Below are 20,380 nucleotides of genomic sequence, written 5' to 3'. Positions count from 1 at the left end.
ATCCCTAATTTAGTCCTCAAATGCGCATGGCGCTCTCTCACTTCGGAGCCCTGTTGTATTTCAAGGAAACAGTTTAGGGCCACATATGGGGTATCGCCGTACTCGGGAGAAATTGCACTACTAATTTTGGGGGCTTTTTCTCCTTTTACCCCTTATGAAAAGGAAAAGTTGGGGTCTACACCAGCCTGTTAGTGTAAAAAAAATATTTTTTACACTAACATGCTGGTGTTGCCCTTTACTTTTTATTTTCACAAGAGGTAAAAGGAAAAAAAGACCCCCAAAATTTGTAACGCAATTTCTCCTGAGTACGGAAATACCCCATATCTAGGCGTAAAATGCTCTGCGGGCGCACAACAAGGCTCAGGAGTGAGAGCGCACTATGTACATTTGAGGCCGAAATTGGTGATTTGCACAGGGGTGGCTGATTTTACAGCGGTTCTGCCACAAACGCAAAAAAATAAATACCCACATGTGACCCCATTTTGGAAACTACACCCCTCACGTAATGTAATAAGGGGTACAGTGAGCATTTACGCCCCACAGGGGTCTGACAGATTTTTGGAACAGTGGTCTGAGAAAATGAAAAATGTAATTTTTTTGTTTGCACAGCCCACTGTTCCAAAGATCTGTCAAACGCCTGTAGGGTGTAAATGCTCACTGTACCCCTAATTACATTCCGTGAGGGGTGTAGTTTCCAAAATGGGGTCACATGTGGGGTGTCCACTGTTCTGGCACCACGGGGGGCTTTGTAAATGCACATGGCCCCCGACTTCCATTCCAAACAAATTATCTCTCTAAAAGCTCAATGGCGCTCCTTCTCATCTGAGCATTGTAGTTCGCCAGCAGAGCACTTGACGTCCAAACATTGGGTATTTCCATACTCAGAAGAAATGGGGTTCCAAATTTTGGGGGGCATTTTCTCCTTTTACCCTTTGTTAAAAAAGTAAAATTTGGGGAAAAACCAGCATTTTCATTTACACATCCGACTTTAACAAAAAGTTGTCAAACACCGGTGGGGTGTTAAGGCTCACCGTACCCCTTGTTACGTTCCTTGAGGGGTGTCATTTCCATAATAGGGTTTTTTTGTTGTCCTGGCACCATAGGGGCTTCCTAAATAGGACATGCCCCCAAAAACCATTTCAGAAAAACTCACTCTCCTAAATCCCATTGTTGCTCCTTCGCTTCTGAGCCCTCTACTGCGCCCGCCGAACACTTGATATACACATAAGAGGTATTTTCTTACTCGAGAGAAATTGGGTTACAAATTTTTAGAGGATTTTTTTCCTTTTACCCCTTGTAAAAATTCAAAAACTGGGTCTACAAGAACATGCGACTGTAAAAAATTAAGATTTTGAATTTTCTCCTTCACTTTGCTGCTATTCCTGTGAAACACCTAAAGGGTTAACACACTTACTGAATGTCATTTTGAATACTTTGAGGGGTGCAGTTTTTATAATGGGGTCATTTACGGGGTATTTCTAACCAGAAGACCCTTCAAATCCACTTCAAACCTGAACTGGTCCCTGAAAAAGTCAGATTTTGAAAATTTTGAGAAAAATTTGAAAATTGCTGCTGAACTTTGAAGCCTCTGATGTCTCCAAAAAGTAAAAACTCATCAATTTTATGATGCAAACATAATATATTGTATATAATAATAATATAAAGATATCTCCTGTATGATGGTGACATAATATATTGTATATAATAATATAAAGATGTCTCCTGTATGATGGTGACATAATATATTGTATATAATAATATAAAGATATCTCCTGTATGATGGTGACATAATATATTGTATATAATAATATAAAGATATCTCCTGTATGATGGTGACATAATATATTGTATATAATAATATAAAGATATCTCCTGTATGATGGTGACATAATATATTGTATATAATAATATAAAGATATCTCCTGTATGATGGTGACATAATATATTGTATATAATATAATAATAGAAAGATATCTCCTGTATGATGGGGACATAATATATTGTATATAATAATATAAAGATATCTCCTGTATGATGGTGACATAATATATTGTATATAATATAATAATATAAAGATATCTCCTGTATGATGGTGACATAATATATTGTATATAATAATATAAAGATATCTCCTGTATGATGGTGACATAATATATTGTATATAATAATATAAAGATATCTCCTGTATGATGGTGACATAATATATTGTATATAATAATATAAAGATATCTCCTGTATGATGGTGACATAATATATTGTATATAATAATATAAAGATATCTCCTGTATGATGGTGACATAATATATTGTATATAATATAATAATATAAAGATATCTCCTGTATGATGGTGACATAATATATTGTATATAATAATATAAAGATATCTCCTGTATGATGGGGACATAATATATTGTATATAATAATATAATGATATCTCCTGTATGATGGTGACATAATATATTGTATATAATAATATAAAGATATCTCCTGTATGATGGTGACATAATATATTGTATATAATAATATAAAGATGTCTCCTGTATGATGGTGACATAATATATTGTATATAATAATAATATAAAGATATCTCCTGTATGATGGGGACATAATATATTGTATATAATAATATAGAGATATCTCCTGTATGATGGTGACATAATATATTGTATATAATAATATAGAGATATCTCCTGTATGATGGTGACATAATATATTGTATATAATATAATAATATAAAGATATCTCCTGTATGATGGTGACATAATATATTGTATATAATAATAATATAAAGATATCTCCTGTATGATGGTGACATAATATATTGTATATAATATAATAATATAAAGATATCTCCTGTATGATGGTGACATAATATATTGTATATAATAATATAAAGATATCTGCTGTATGATGGTGACATAATATATTGTATATAATAATAATATAAAGATATCTCCTGTATGATGGGGACATAATATATTGTATATAATAATAATATAAAGATATTTCCTGTATGATGGTGACATAATATATTGTATATAATAATATAAAGATATCTCCTGTATGATGGGGACATAATATATTGTATATAATAATATAAAGATGTCTCCTGTATGATGGTGACATAATATATTGTATATAATAATAATATAAAGATATCTCCTGTATGATGGGGACATAATATATTGTATATAATAATATAGAGATATCTCCTGTATGATGGTGACATAATATATTGTATATAATAATATAGAGATATCTCCTGTATGATGGTGACATAATATATTGTATATAATATAATAATATAAAGATATCTCCTGTATGATGGTGACATAATATATTGTATATAATAATAATATAAAGATATCTCCTGTATGATGGTGACATAATATATTGTATATAATAATATAGAGATATCTCCTGTATGATGGTGACATAATATATTGTATATAATATAATAATATAAAGATATCTCCTGTATGATGGTGACATAATATATTGTATATAATAATATAGAGATATCTCCTGTATGATGGTGACATAATATATTGTATATAATATAATAATATAAAGATATCTCCTGTATGATGGGGACATAATATATTGTATATAATAATATAGAGATATCTCCTGTATGATGGTGACATAATATATTGTATATAATATAATAATATAAAGATATCTCCTGTATGATGGTGACATAATATATTGTATATAATAATATAAAGATATCTCCTGTATGATGGTGACATAATATATTGTATATAATAATATAAAGATATCTCCTGTATGACGGGGACATAATATATTGTATATAATAATATAAAGATATCTCCTGTATGATGGTGACATAATATATTGTATATAATAATATAAAGATATCTCCTGTATGATGGTGACATTATATATTGTATATAATAATATAAAGATATCTCCTGTATGATGGGGACATAATATATTGTATATAATAATATAAAGATATCTCCTGTATGATGGGGACATAATATATTGTATATAATAATAATATAAAGATATCTCCTGTATGATGGTGACATTATATATTGTATATAATAATATAAAGATATCTCCTGTATGATGGTGACATAATATATTGTATATAATAATATAAAGATATCTCCTGTATGATGGTGACATAATATATTGTATATAATAATATAAAGATATCTCCTGTATGATGGTGACATAATATATTGTATATAATATAAAAATATAAAGATATCTCCTGTATGATGGGGACATAATATATTGTATATAATAATATAAAGATATCTCCTGTATGATGGGGACATAATATATTGTATATAATATAATAATATAAAGATATCTCCTGTATGATGGGGACATAATATATTGTATATAATATAATAATATAAAGATATCTCCTGTATGATGGGGACATAATATATTGTATATAATATAAAGATATCTCCTGTATGATGGGGACATAATATATTGTATATAATATAATAATATAAAGATATCTCCTGTATGATGGTGACATAATATATTGTATATAATAATATAAAGATATCTCCTGTATGATGGGGACATAATATATTGTATATAATAATATAAAGATATCTCCTGTATGATGGGGACATAATATATTGTATATAATAATATAAAGATATCTCCTGTATGATGGGGACATAATATATTGTATATAATAATAATATAAAGATATCTCCTGTATGATGGTGACATAATATATTGTATATAATAATATAAAGATATCTCCTGTATGATGGGGACATAATATATTGTATATAATAATATAAAGATATCTCCTGTATGATGGGGACATAATATATTGTATATAATAATATAAAGATATCTCCTGTATGATGGGGACATAATATATTGTATATAATAATATAAAGATATCTCCTGTATGATGGTGACATAATATATTGTATATAATAATAATAATATAAAGATATCTCCTGTATGATGGTGACATAATATATTGTATATAATAATATAAAGATATCTCCTGTATGATGGGGACATAATATATTGTATATAATAATATAAAGATATCTCCTGTATGATGGGGACATAATATATTGTATATAATAATATAAAGATATCTCCTATATGATGGGGACATAATATATTGTATATAATAATATAAAGATATCTCCTGTATGATGGTGACATAATATATTGTATATAATAATATAAAGATATCTCCTGTATGATGGTGACATAATATATTGTATATAATAATAATATAAAGATGTCTCCTGTATGATGGTGACATAATATATTGTATATAATAATATAAAGATATCTCCTGTATGATGGGGACATAATATATTGTATATAATATAATAATATAAAGATATCTCCTGTATGATGGGGACATAATATATTGTATATAATAATATAAAGATATCTCCTGTATGATGGTGACATAATATATTGTATATAATATAATAATATAAAGATATCTCCTGTATGATGGGGACATAATATATTGTATATAATATAATAATATATAGATATCTCCTGTATGATGGTGACATAATATATTGTATATAATAATATAAAGATATCTCCTGTATGATGGGGACATAATATATTGTATATAATAATATAAAGATATCTCCTGTATGATGGTGACAGAATATATTGTATATAATAATATAAAGATATCTCCTGTATGACGGGGACATAATATATTGTATATAATATAATAATATACAGATATCTCCTGTATGATGGTGACATAATATATTGTATATAATAATATAAAGATATCTCCTGTATGATGGTGACATAATATATTGTATATAATAATATAAAGATATCTCCTGTATGATGGTGACATAATATATTGTATATAATAATATATAGATATCTCCTGTATGATGGTGACATAATATATTGTATATAATATAATAATAGAAAGATATCTCCTGTATGATGGTGACATAATATATTGTATATAATATAATAATATAAAGATATCTCCTGTATGATGGTGACATAATATATTGTATATAATATAATAATATAAAGATATCTCCTGTATGATGGGGACATAATATATTGTATATAATAATATAAAGATATCTCCTGTATGATGGGGACATAATATATTGTATATAATAATATAAAGATATCTCCTGTATGATGGGGACATAATATATTGTATATAATATAATAATATAAAGATATCTCCTGTATGATGGTGACATAATATATTGTATATAATATAATAATATAAAGATATCTCCTGTATGATGGGGACATAATATATTGTATATAATAATATAAAGATATCTCCTGTATGATGGGGACATAATATATTGTATATAATAATATAAAGATATCTCCTGTATGATGGTGACATAATATATTGTATATATATATTTCACGACTACGTTATCAGTTATAGTGTACATATTCAACTATCCGGCACAGGTACTCGTTTAAAGGGTGGTCATCATTTTAGTGGCACTAATCGGCTGTTCAATACCCGGTCACCTGACTCGTTCCTTCAGGGGTTGAATCGCGGTTGTTACTGACTCACATTCAGAGCAACCAATTTCAGGAATAGTCACAATGTTAACCTGTTGCCTGACTCCTCTTCAGGTTAAGGGGTAATGTCGGTTGCTACTGACTCGTATTCAGAGCAATTTTGTCGTTTGTGTATTTGTTATGACCTGACACGTTTTCAGGTCCGATACAACCTCGTCTGTTGTATTTCTCGATTACGTCATTTCGTTATAGTTCACAGATTCAATCTGGCATCGTTGCACGTTACGCTCATAGTCTGGTTACGTTCATAGCTTTATTTTGTTGTACTGCACATGGGTAATAGTTTTTCTGCATTTCCATCCTTAGAGTCTACACTACACATATGCTCGCGTAGCTTTACTGTACTCATGCTCATAGCTTTCATACTGCATATCCGTGCATAGTGTTTATACGGAAAGCTTATACAGCTTTGTTAGGATGTTGCCCTATTTGCCTGACTCCTTCAGCTTAAGGGGTTAATGTTGGTTGCTACCGATGAATTTTCAGAGCAATTACATTGTGGTTCATTCTCATGACCTGAGACGTTCTCAGGACAGATACAGCCTCCTCCGTGGTATTTCATGACCACGTTATCAGTTACTTATAGTAGACATATTCAACTATCCGGCATAGTTGCACGTTGTCTATCTTTTTAGATATATGTTTACACTTTATTTTCTAGGCATGTATGAGGTACTCATAATGATGTTAGAGCATAAATTCATAACGTTCGTTTTCACGGTACTTACGCTCCCAGCTTGTGTATGATACATGCACCAGTACACAGCATTTGTTGCATACTACCATAGTTGTATGCGGGTAGGTTATTATGTGCATTCGTTCCTAGTGTTGAATAGCAGTTGCACCTCTGGCTGTACATATATTTACAATACACGATTACAGTATTCATATTGTGCTTACATTCATTGCAGATATATCGAGCACATATTCTTAAACCTCCTACGTCTGAGGGGGGGATACTACACATAGGTTATTGTTACAGACATGTCTCAGAGCAATAACATATTGAGTAGCGACTTGTAGTTGGGTATACTGTTAGCAGGTTATGCCGCACATACGGTTAACATGTTTCATGCGGTGCACACAGTGGGTGTAGATCATTTGGTTAGGGTATTGGACACAATTGGTAATTTTTGTTACTGACACGCCTTCAGAACACGCCAGCTTCATACAGGTTTTTTGTCAGGAATACTCATGATGTTACCCTGTTGCCTGACTCCTCTTCAGGTTAAAGGGGTAATGCCAGTTGCTACTGACTCTTTTTCAGAGCAATTTTGTCGTTTGTTATATTTGTTATGACACGTTTTCAGGTCAGATACAACCTCGTCTGTTGTATTTCTCGATGACGTTATCATTTAGTTATAGTACAGATTCAACTATCCAGCATAATTGCACGTTCTCTTTTAAGGAGGGCCAGCATTTAGTTGCAGATATATTGTGCATTTAATACACAGTTACATGACTCCTTTCTTTAGGATCGGGGATTGAATCGTGGTTGCTGCTGTCTCATTTCAGAGCAATTGATTTGACATGGTTATGTAGGTAATCTGACACGTTTCAGATAGCATACAATCTCAATATGGCATTTCACACTTATGTATTTGAGAAGAAAAAAAAAAAAAGTGGTTTACAAAGACCTGTGACGTTTACAGGCACAATGATTTCACAAAGACCTGTCATGTCTACAGGCTCGATGGTTTCGCGGGGACCTGTGACGGGTTCAGGCACGATGGTGTCACAAAGACCTGTCAGGTCTACAGGCATGATGGTTCACCTAAACACTGGTCACATCTACAGGTACGTTGCTCTCGCAGGGAGCTGTCATTTGCAACGGGTCATCACTTCCAAGTCCAGTTGGGTCAGTCAGGTGGCTAGTTAGGTATGTCTGTTACTGTCTCAATCAGGTAAGGTGCCTTCGTGAACCTTGTCAGGCGACATGACCCACACGGTCTATCAGGTAGATAGGTATTTCTTGTCATTTACCTGTCAGTTTAGTTTTTGCCTATTAAATAGCAGGGGATTGGTGCTTGTCACACCTGCCATGAAGTTAGCCTTTCCGTGTCCATTTGAAGTAATGTCACAAGTAGGGATGGTGATGGGTATAGTTCAGTTAGTATATTTGGCAGGGAAGGTTATTCTCAGGTTGATTCTTTACAGGTGGACGTTACTACCACGGTTTCAAAGGTATGGTTACCACCTCTAGTAGTCACTAGTTGGTCAGGGCTACTCTTTCAGCACACTAGGTATAGTCTACTTCGTGTATGTGAAGATTAATGCTGGGTGTAGGACGTGTTATTTCAGGAATTGTATTCATTCTAGCATGGTGGCTTTTTGCCCTCTATAGGCCCTCATTACGCGGTTATGGCACAGCTCAGACCGCTATGCTAGGGTAAGATCTTGTATAGGTTTGTAGGCAATCTGTCCTATCACTAGTACACGTATGGAGCCCCGATCACAAGTATAATATAATATAAAGATATCTCCTGTATGATGGTGACCTAATATATTGTATATAATAATATAAAGATATCTCCTGTATGATGGTGACCTAATATATTGTATATAATAATATAAAGATATCTCCTGTATGATGGTGACATAATATATTGTATATAATAATATAAAGATATCTCCTGTATGATGGTGACATAATATATTGTATATAATAATATAAAGATATCTCCTGTATGATGGTGACATAATATATTGTATATAATAATATAAATATATCTTCTGTATGATGGGGACATAATATATTGTATATAATAATATAAAGATATCTCCTGTATGATGGTGACATAATATATTGTATATAATATAATAATATAAAGATATCTCCTGTATGATGGTGACATAATATATTGTATATAATAATATAAAGATATCTCCTGTATGATGGGGACATTATATATTGTATATAATAATATAAAGATATCTCCTGTATGATGAGGACATAATATATTGTATATAATAATATAAAGATAACTCCTGTATGATGGGGACATAATATATTGTATATAATAATATAAAGATATCTCCTGTATGATGGGGACATAATATATTGTATATAATAATATAAAGATATCTCCTGTATGATGGGGACATAATATATTGTATATAATAATATAAAGATATCTCCTGTATGATGGTGACATAATATATTGTATATAATAATATAAAGATATCTCCTGTATGATGAGGACATAATATATTGTATATAATAATATAAAGATATCTCCTGTATGATGGGGACATTATATATTGTATATAATAATATAAAGATATCTCCTGTATGATGGTGACATAATATATTACGGGGGAGACCCATAGTATCTGGAATTGGGAACATAACAGAAGGTGCAAGCCAGTATGTGGACAGCGTATTACGCCCGTTCGTGTACGCGCTGCCTTCATATGTTCGCGATACAACCGACGTATTAAAAAGACTCGAGGATGTAAAATTAGAAGAGGGGGTGCTGTTGGCCGCCCTGGATGTTGAGGCCTTGTACTCCTCCATCCCCCATGATAAGGGGCTGGAGGCAGTAGAGTTCTTCCTTAAATCAAGGGGGAATCAATATGTCCCTCATAACAAATTGGTAATGGCACTATTGAAATTTGTTCTAACAAAAAATTACTTTCAATTTGAAGGAGAGTCCTTCCACCAAAGCCGAGGTACAGCGATGGGGAGCCCCTGCGCCCCCAGTTACGCAAACCTGTACCTCGGCTGGTGGGAGGACCAAGTGGTCTTTAGTGACAGGATGTCGTCATGGACTAGCCACATAATATTGTGGCTTAGATTCATTGACGACATCTTGATCATTTGGTCGTCCACAAAAGAAAAATTTGAGACCTTTGTGAGGGAGCTCAATGTTAATCTGCTAGGACTTAGGTTCACGAGTTCCATCAGTTCTGAAAGTATGGTATTCCTAGACCTAAAAATTTGGGTTACGGAAGACAGAAATGTACAAACTACTGTGTTCCGTAAAGAAACAGCCACAAATTCCCTGCTTCGGTGGGATAGCTGCCACCCACGACCACTGAAGCAGGGAATCCCAACGGGCCAGTACCTCCGTATTAGGAGAAATTGTTCCACCCTGGATGAATTTATAAGTAAAGCAGGTGAGCTTCGCACCAGACTCAGGAATAGGGGATACCCCAACAAAATAATAAAAAGAGCTTATCATAGAGCACTGAAAGCAAATAGGTCCTCACTTCTGACCCCAAAGAAAAAAGATAGCAAAGAAGGAAAAGAAATATCCAGAATAATAGGGGTATACGATGACAAAACTAGAGAGATAAAACAAATCATCAGCAAATATTGGGGCATATTAAGGCTAGATGATACTCTAAAAGAACTGATCCCTAGTGAACCTCACATCACATACAAAAGAGGATGTAATCTAAAGGACAAACTGGTCCATAGCAACTGTGAGAGAATCCCCAGAGAGGGATGGCTTACAACGAAACCCAACGGAACATTCCAATGTGGTAAATGTACAATGTGCCGGTATATTAAAAAAGGAAGTAAATTTAGTAGTGCAGTAACAAAAAAGGAATATCAGATCAAACACTTCGCTAATTGCGAAACAAAAGGAGTAATGTATCTCCTAACCTGCACATGTCCACTAAATTATGTGGGCAAAACTTTTAGAAACTTCAGACGAAGGCTTCAAGAACATGTAGGGGATATAGTGCACATGCGAGACACCCCGGTAGCAAATCACTTTGCCTCCCATCACCAAAGTGATTTACAAGGTCTCCAGGCACAGATCATTGAAGTTATACCCTCACCAAATAGAGGAGGAGATTGGGATAACATGCTCCTTCATAGAGAAGCCTTCTGGACCTTCACTTTGGAAGCAGTAAAACAGGAGGGTTTAAATGACTTTATATCCTACACATGTTTTATCAAATAATACATCTATAGCTGTTTACAAAAATATCAGCAAAACAACATCAAAAAAACTGAATATAACAGTAGTCAACAGAACATAAATATACGACAAAAACAAATAATACAAGTAACGGAAACATAAGAACACGCAATCCAGTAATAAAAGAGTTAAAATACAGCTGGTACGCAAGAAAAGTGACCTGTCCACTGACTGTCAAGAGCTCAGAACGAGGGCTGAACAGCACACCTGAGTATAGAAGACACTCCCCTCCCAGCCATACCTGTGAGAGTCCAGCCACGGCAATAGAGAGCGCAGGTTCTATGCGCAAGCTGGAGATTGGCGGACCATAGTAATAGGCGGAGCGAAGGAGGAGTTATTGAGTATAAAGCACGGCGGGAAAATCAAATGGAGTACGGCCGGCATCAGAGCCGCACACATGAAAGGAGCCGCTTACACAAAAGGATGCAAGCCAAGATTTGAAAAGCCGCAACAAGGTCCCTGAAGAATCGCATAGAGGAAACGCGTAGGATCGGCATAGGATCGGCTTAATATGCATACCCAAGCTCCAAGGATGAAAAAGACGCACCTTATCTCCTAAAGGAAGAAGAAAAAAAGCTAAGTGGCATGTGCAACAATTAATAGTGCAATAAGAGACTGTGGACAGTGCAATAATATTTCAATGCTATGAGTAAATGAGGACAGTATACGCAATGTACTCACTAAAATAAGCACCACACTAATGGATATACTGATTGCGAAAGTTAAGAAGATATTTTGCACATAGCCACTTTTGCAATTAAACTGTGCACAGCAACAAAACGCATGATATATGCACAGTCTGAACACTGCCTGACATTATACAATAGAAGACAGAAGCAAGACACATGTCTCTTTATGGTAATTACGTTTAAGGCTAGAAGTAGGCAGCTAAGGTGCGATCTACTAAATATATACACCCGACAAGTGTTCATAATTTTAATAATAAAGCAATTTTAAAAGGTTCCCTGTTCGTCAGTCTATATTAAAACCTGGGAGACCTCCAAAACTTAAAATAACGGGCTAACCGATCAGTGATATGACATAATATATTGTATATAATATAATAATATAAAGATATCTCCTGTATGATGGGGACATAATATATTGTATATAATATAATAATATAAAGATATCTCCTGTATGATGGTGACATAATATATTGTATATAATAATATAAAGATATCTCCTGTATGATGGTGACATAATATATTGTATATAATAATATAAAGATATCTCCTGTATGATGGTGACATAATATATTGTATATAATTATAATAATATAAAGATATCTCCTGTATGATGGGGACATAATATATTGTATATAATATAATAATATAAAGATATCTCCTGTATGATGGTGACATAATATATTGTATATAATTATAATAATATAAAGATATCTCCTGTATGATGGGGACATAATATATTGTATATAATATAATAATATAAAGATATCTCCTGTATGATGGTGACATAATATATTGTATATAATAATATAGAGATATCTCCTGTATGATGGTGGACATAATATATTTGTATATAATAATATAAAGATATCTCCTGTATGATGGGGACATAATATATTGTATATAATAATATAAAGATATCTCCTGTATGATGGGGACATAATATATTGTATATAATAATATAGAGATATCTCCTGTATGATGGAGACATAATATATTGTATATAATAATATAAAGATATCTCCTGTATGATGGGGGACATAATATATTGTATATAATATAATAATATAAAGATATCTCCTGTATGATGGGGGACATAATATATTGTATATAATATAATAATATAAAGATATCTCCTGTATGATGGTGACATAATATATTGTATATAATATAATAATATAAAGATATCTCCTGTATGATGGGGACATAATATATTGTATATAATAATATAAAGATATCTCCTGTATGATGGGGACATAATATATTGTATATAATAATATAAAGATATCTCCTGTATGATGGTGACATAATATATTGTATATAATAATATAAAGATATCTCCTGTATGATGGGGACATAATATATTGTATATAATATAATAATATAAAGATATCTCCTGTATGATGGTGACATAATATATTGTATATAATATAATATAGAGATATCTCCTGTATGATGGGGACATAATATATTGTATATAATATAATATAGAGATATCTCCTGTATGATGGTGACATAATATATTGTATATAATAATATAAAGATAATCTCCCTGTATGATGGTGACATAATATATTGTATATAATAATATAAAGATATCTCCCTGTATGATGGGGACATAATATATTGTATATAATAATATAAAGATATCTCCTGTATGATGGGGGACATAATATATTGTATATAATAATATAAAGATATCTCCTGTATGATGGTGACATAATATATTGTATATAATATAATAATATAAAGATATCTCCTGTATGATGGTGACATAATATATTGTATATAATATAATAATATAAAGATATCTCCTGTATGATGGGGACATAATATATTGTATATAATAAAATAATATAAAGATATCTCCTGTATGATGGGGACATAATATATTGTATATAATAATATAAAGATATCTCCTGTATGATGGGGACATAATATATTGTATATAATATAATAATATAAAGATATCTCCTGTATGATAGGGACATAATATATTGTATATAATAATATAAAGATATCTCCTGTATGATGGTGACATAATATATTGTATATAATAATATAAAGATATCTCCTGTATGATGGGGACATAATATATTGTATATAATATAATATAGAGATATCTCCTGTATGATGGGGACATAATATATTGTATACCGTATATACTCGAGTATAAGCCGACCCGAGTATAAGCCGAGACCCCCAATTTCAACCCAAAATCCCAGGAAAAGTTATTGACTCGAGTATAAGCCTAGGGTGGGAAATACCTCATCCCCCCCTGTCATCATCCAGACCCGTCATTAACATCCTCATCATCATCCCCTTGTCATCATCCCACACATCCCCCCTTCATCATCCCCTTATCATCCCACACATCCCCCCCTTCATCATCCCCTTGTCATCATCCCACACATCCCCCCTTCATCATCCCCTTATCATCCCACACATCCCCCCTTCATCATCCCCTTATCATCCCACACATCCCCCCTTCATCATCCCCTTATCATCCCACACATCCCCCCTTCATCATCCCCTTATCATCCCACACATCCCCCCTTCATCATCCCCTTGTCATCATCCCCACCCCCCTTCATCATCCCCACACCCCCCCTTCATCATCCTCTTCTCATCATTCGCCCTCAGTGGTCTTCAACCTGCGGACCTCCAGAGGTTTCAAAACTACAACTCCCAGCAAGCCCGGGCAGCCATCGGCTGTCCGGGCTTGCTGGGAGTTGTAGTTTTGAAACCTCCGGAGGTCCGCAGGTTGAAGACCACTGCGGCCTTCAACATCATCCAGCCCCCTCTCACCCCCTTTAGTTCTGAGTACTCACCTCCGCTCGGCGCTGGTCCGGTCCTGCAGGGCTGTCCGGTGAGGAGGTGGTCCGGTGGGATAGTGGTTCCGGGCTGCTATCTTCACCGGGGGCGCCTCTTCTCCGCGCTTCCGGCCCGCAATAGAGCCGTTGCCTTGACAACGACGCATCTGCGTCGTTGTCAAGGCAACGTGACTATTCTGAGGCCGGGCCCGAAGCGCTTAGAAGAGGCCTCCCCGGTGAAGATAGCAGCCCGGACCACCTCCTCACCGGACCACCTCCTCACCGGACAGCCCTGCAGGACCGGACCAGCGCCGAGCGGAGGTGAGTACTCAGAACTAAAGGGGGTGAGAGGGGGCTGGATGATGTTGAAGGCCGCAGTGGTCTTCAACCTGCGGACCTCCGGAGGTTTCAAAACTACAACTCCCAGCAAGCCCGGACAGCCGATGGCTGCCCGGGCTTGCTGGGAGTTGTAGTTTTGAAACCTCTGGAGGTCCGCAGGTTGAAGACCACTGCGGGTGGGGGAGTTCACTCGAGTATAAGCCGAGGGGGGTGTTTTCAGCACGAAAAATCGTGCTGAAAAACTCGGCCTATACTCGAGTATATACGGTATAATATAATATAGAGATATCTCCTGTATGATGGCAACATAAAGTAGACATATTGTGAATGTGAATCAATATATAATTTATTTGGAATATCCATATTCCCTATAAGCAGAGAGCTTCAAAGTTAGAAAAATGCTAAATTTTCAAATCTTTCATGAAATTTTAGAATTTTTCACCAAGGACGGATGCAAATATCGCCGAAAATTTACCACTAACATAAAGTAGATTATGTCACGAAAAAACTCTCGGAATCAAATTTATAAGTAAAAGCATCAGAGTTATTAATGCTTAAAGTCACAGTGGTCCCGTCCTTAGGGTTATAATGGGCTCCGTCCCCAAGGGGTTTCACATCCTCACTTATTATATATATCATACAGGGATCACATCATATATCACATACACATCCTCACTTATTATATATATCATACAGGGATCACATCATATATCACATACACATCATCACTTATTATATATATATCATACAGGGATCACATCATATATCACATACACATCCTCACTTATTATATATATCATACAGGGATCACATCATATATCACATACACATCCTCACTTATTATATATATCATACAGGGATCACATCATATATCACATACACATCCTCACTTATTATATATATCATACAGGGGTCACATCATATATCACATACACATCCTCACTTATTATATATATATCATACAGGGATCACATCATATATCACATACACATCCTCACTTATTATATATATCATACAGGGATCACATCATATATCACATACACATCCTCACTTATTATATATATATCATACAGGGATCACATCATATATCACATACACATCCTCACTTATTATATATATCATACAGGGATCACATCATATATCACATACACATCCTCACTTATTATATATATCATACAGGGATCACATCATATATCACATACACATCCTCACTTATATATATATATATCATACAGGGATCACATCATATATCACATACACATCCTCACTTATTATATATATCATACAGGGGTCACATCATATATCACATACACATCCTCACTTATTATATATATCATACAGGGATCACATCATATATCACATACACATCCTCACTTATTATATATATATCATACAGGGATCACATCATATATCACATACACATCCTCACTTATTATATATATATCATACAGGGATCACATCATATATCACATACACATCCTCACTTATTATATATATCATACAGGGATCACATCATATATCACATACACATCCTCACTTATTATATATATATATATATCATACAGGGATCACATCATATATCACATACACATCCTCACTTATTATATATATATCATACAGGGATCACATCATATATCACATACACATCCTCACTTATATATATATCATACAGGGATCATATCATATATCACATACACATCCTCACTTATTATATATATATATATATCATACAGGGATCACATCATATATCACATACACATCCTCACTTATTATATATATATATCATACAGGGATCACATCATATATCACATACACATCCTCACTTATTATATATATATCATACAGGGATCACATCATATATCACATACACATCCTCACTTATTATATATATCATACAGGGATCACATCATATATCACATACACATCCTCACTTATTATATATATATATCATACAGGGATCACATCATATATCACATACACATCCTCACTTATTATATATATATCATACAGGGATCACATCATATATCACATACACATCCTCACTAATTATATATATCATACAGGGATCACATATATCACATACACATCCTCACTTATTATATATATATATATCATACAGGGATCACATCATATATCACATACACATCCTCACTTATTATATATATATCATACAGGGATCACATCATACATCACATACACATCCTCACTTATTATATATATCATACAGGGATCACATCATATATCACATACACATCCTCACTTATTATATATATATCATACAGGGATCACATCATATATCACATACACATCCTCACTTATTATATATATATCATACAGGGGTCACATCATGTATCACATACACATCCTCACTTATATATATCATACAGGGATCACATCATATATCACATACACATCCTCACTTATTATATATATCATACAGGGGTCACATCATATATCACATACACATCCTCACTTATTATATATATCATACAGGGGGTCACATCATATATCACATACACATCCTCACTTATTATATATATATCATACAGGGATCACATCATATATCACATACACATCCTCACTTATTATATATATCATACAGGGATCATATATCACATACACATCCTCACTTATTATATATATCATACAGGGATCACATCATATATCACATACACATCCTCACTTATTATATATATCATACAGGGATCACATCATATATCACATACACATCCTCACTTATTATATATATCATACAGGGATCACATCATATATCACATACACATCCTCACTTATATATATCATACAGGGATCACATCATATATCACATACACATCCTCACTTATTATATATATATCATACAGGGATCACATCATATATCACATACACATCCTCACTTATTATATATATATATCATACAGGGGTCACATCATATATCACATACACATCCTCACTTATTATATATATCATACAGGGATCACATCATATATCACATACACATCCTCACTTATTATATATATCATACAGGGATCACATCATATATCACATACACATCCTCACTTATTATATATATATCATACAGGGATCACATCATATATCACATACACATCCTCACTTATTATATATATCATACAGGGATCACATCATATATCACATACACATCCTCACTTATTATATATATCATACAGGGATCACATCATATATCACATACACATCCTCACTTATTATATATATATCATACAGGGATCACATCATATATCACATACACATCCTCACTTATATATATATATCATACAGGGATCACATCATATATCACATACACATCCTCACTTATATATATATCATACAGGGGTCACATCATATATCACATACACATCCTCACTTATTATATATATCATACAGGGATCACATCATATATCACATACACATCCTCACTTATATATATATCATACAGGGATCACATCATATATCACATACACATCCTCACTTATTATATATATCATACAGGGATCACATCATATATCACATACACATCCTCACTTATTATATATATCATACAGGGATCACATCATATATCACATACACATCCTCACTTATTATATATATATCATACAGGGATCACATCATATATCACATACACATCCTCACTTATATGATGTGATCCCTGTATGATATATATAATAAGTGAGGATGTGTATGTGATATATGATGTGATCCCTGTATGATATATATAATAAGTGAGGATGTGTATGTGATATATGATGTGACCCCTGTATGATATATATAAGTGAGGATGTGTATGTGATATATGATGTGACCCCTGTATGATATATATAATAAGTGAGGATGTGTATGTGATATTATATATATATATCATACAGGGATCACATCATATATCACATACACATCCTCACTTATTACATATATATCATACAGGGGTCACATCATATATCACATACACATCCTCACTTATATATATATATCATACAGGGATCACATCATATAAGTGAGGATGTGTATGTGATATATGATGTGATCCCTGTATGATATATATATAATAAGTGAGGATGTGTATGTGATATATATATATATCATACAGGGATCACATCATATATCACATACACATCCTCACTTATATATATATCATACAGGGATCACATCATATATCACATACACATCCTCACTTATTATATATATATCATACAGGGATCACATCATATATCACATACACATCCTCACTTATTATATATATCATACAGGGATCACATCATATATCACATACACATCCTCACTTATTATATATATCATACAGGGGTCACATCATATATCACATACACATCCTCACTTATTATATATATCATACAGGGGTCACATCATATCACATACACATCCTCACTTATATATATATCATACAGGGGTCACATCATATCACATACACATCCTCACTTATTATATATATATATATATCATACAGGGATCACATCATATATCACATACACATCCTCACTTATTATATATATATATATCATACAGGGATCACATCATATATCACATACACATCCTCACTTATTATATATATATATATCATACAGGGATCACATCATATATCACATACACATCCTCACTTATTATATATATATATATATATCATACAGGGATCACATCATATATCACATACACATCCTCACTTATTATATATATATATATCATACAGGGATCACATCATATATCACATACACATCCTCACTTATTATATATATATATATATCATACAGGGATCACATCATATATCACATACACATCCTCACTTATTATATATATATATATCATACAGGGATCACATCATATATCACATACACATCCTCACTTGTTATATATATATATATCATACAGGGATCACATCATATATCACATACACATCCTCACTTATTATATATATATATATATATCATACAGGGATCACATCATATATCACATACACATCCTCACTTATTATATATATATATATCATACAGGGATCACATCATATATCACATACACATCC

This window comes from Hyla sarda, unplaced genomic scaffold, assembly GCF_029499605.1.
Source record: "Hyla sarda isolate aHylSar1 unplaced genomic scaffold, aHylSar1.hap1 scaffold_481, whole genome shotgun sequence".
Classification (NCBI taxonomy): domain Eukaryota; kingdom Metazoa; phylum Chordata; class Amphibia; order Anura; family Hylidae; genus Hyla; species Hyla sarda.
Note: the sequence above shows the minus strand (reverse complement) of the source record.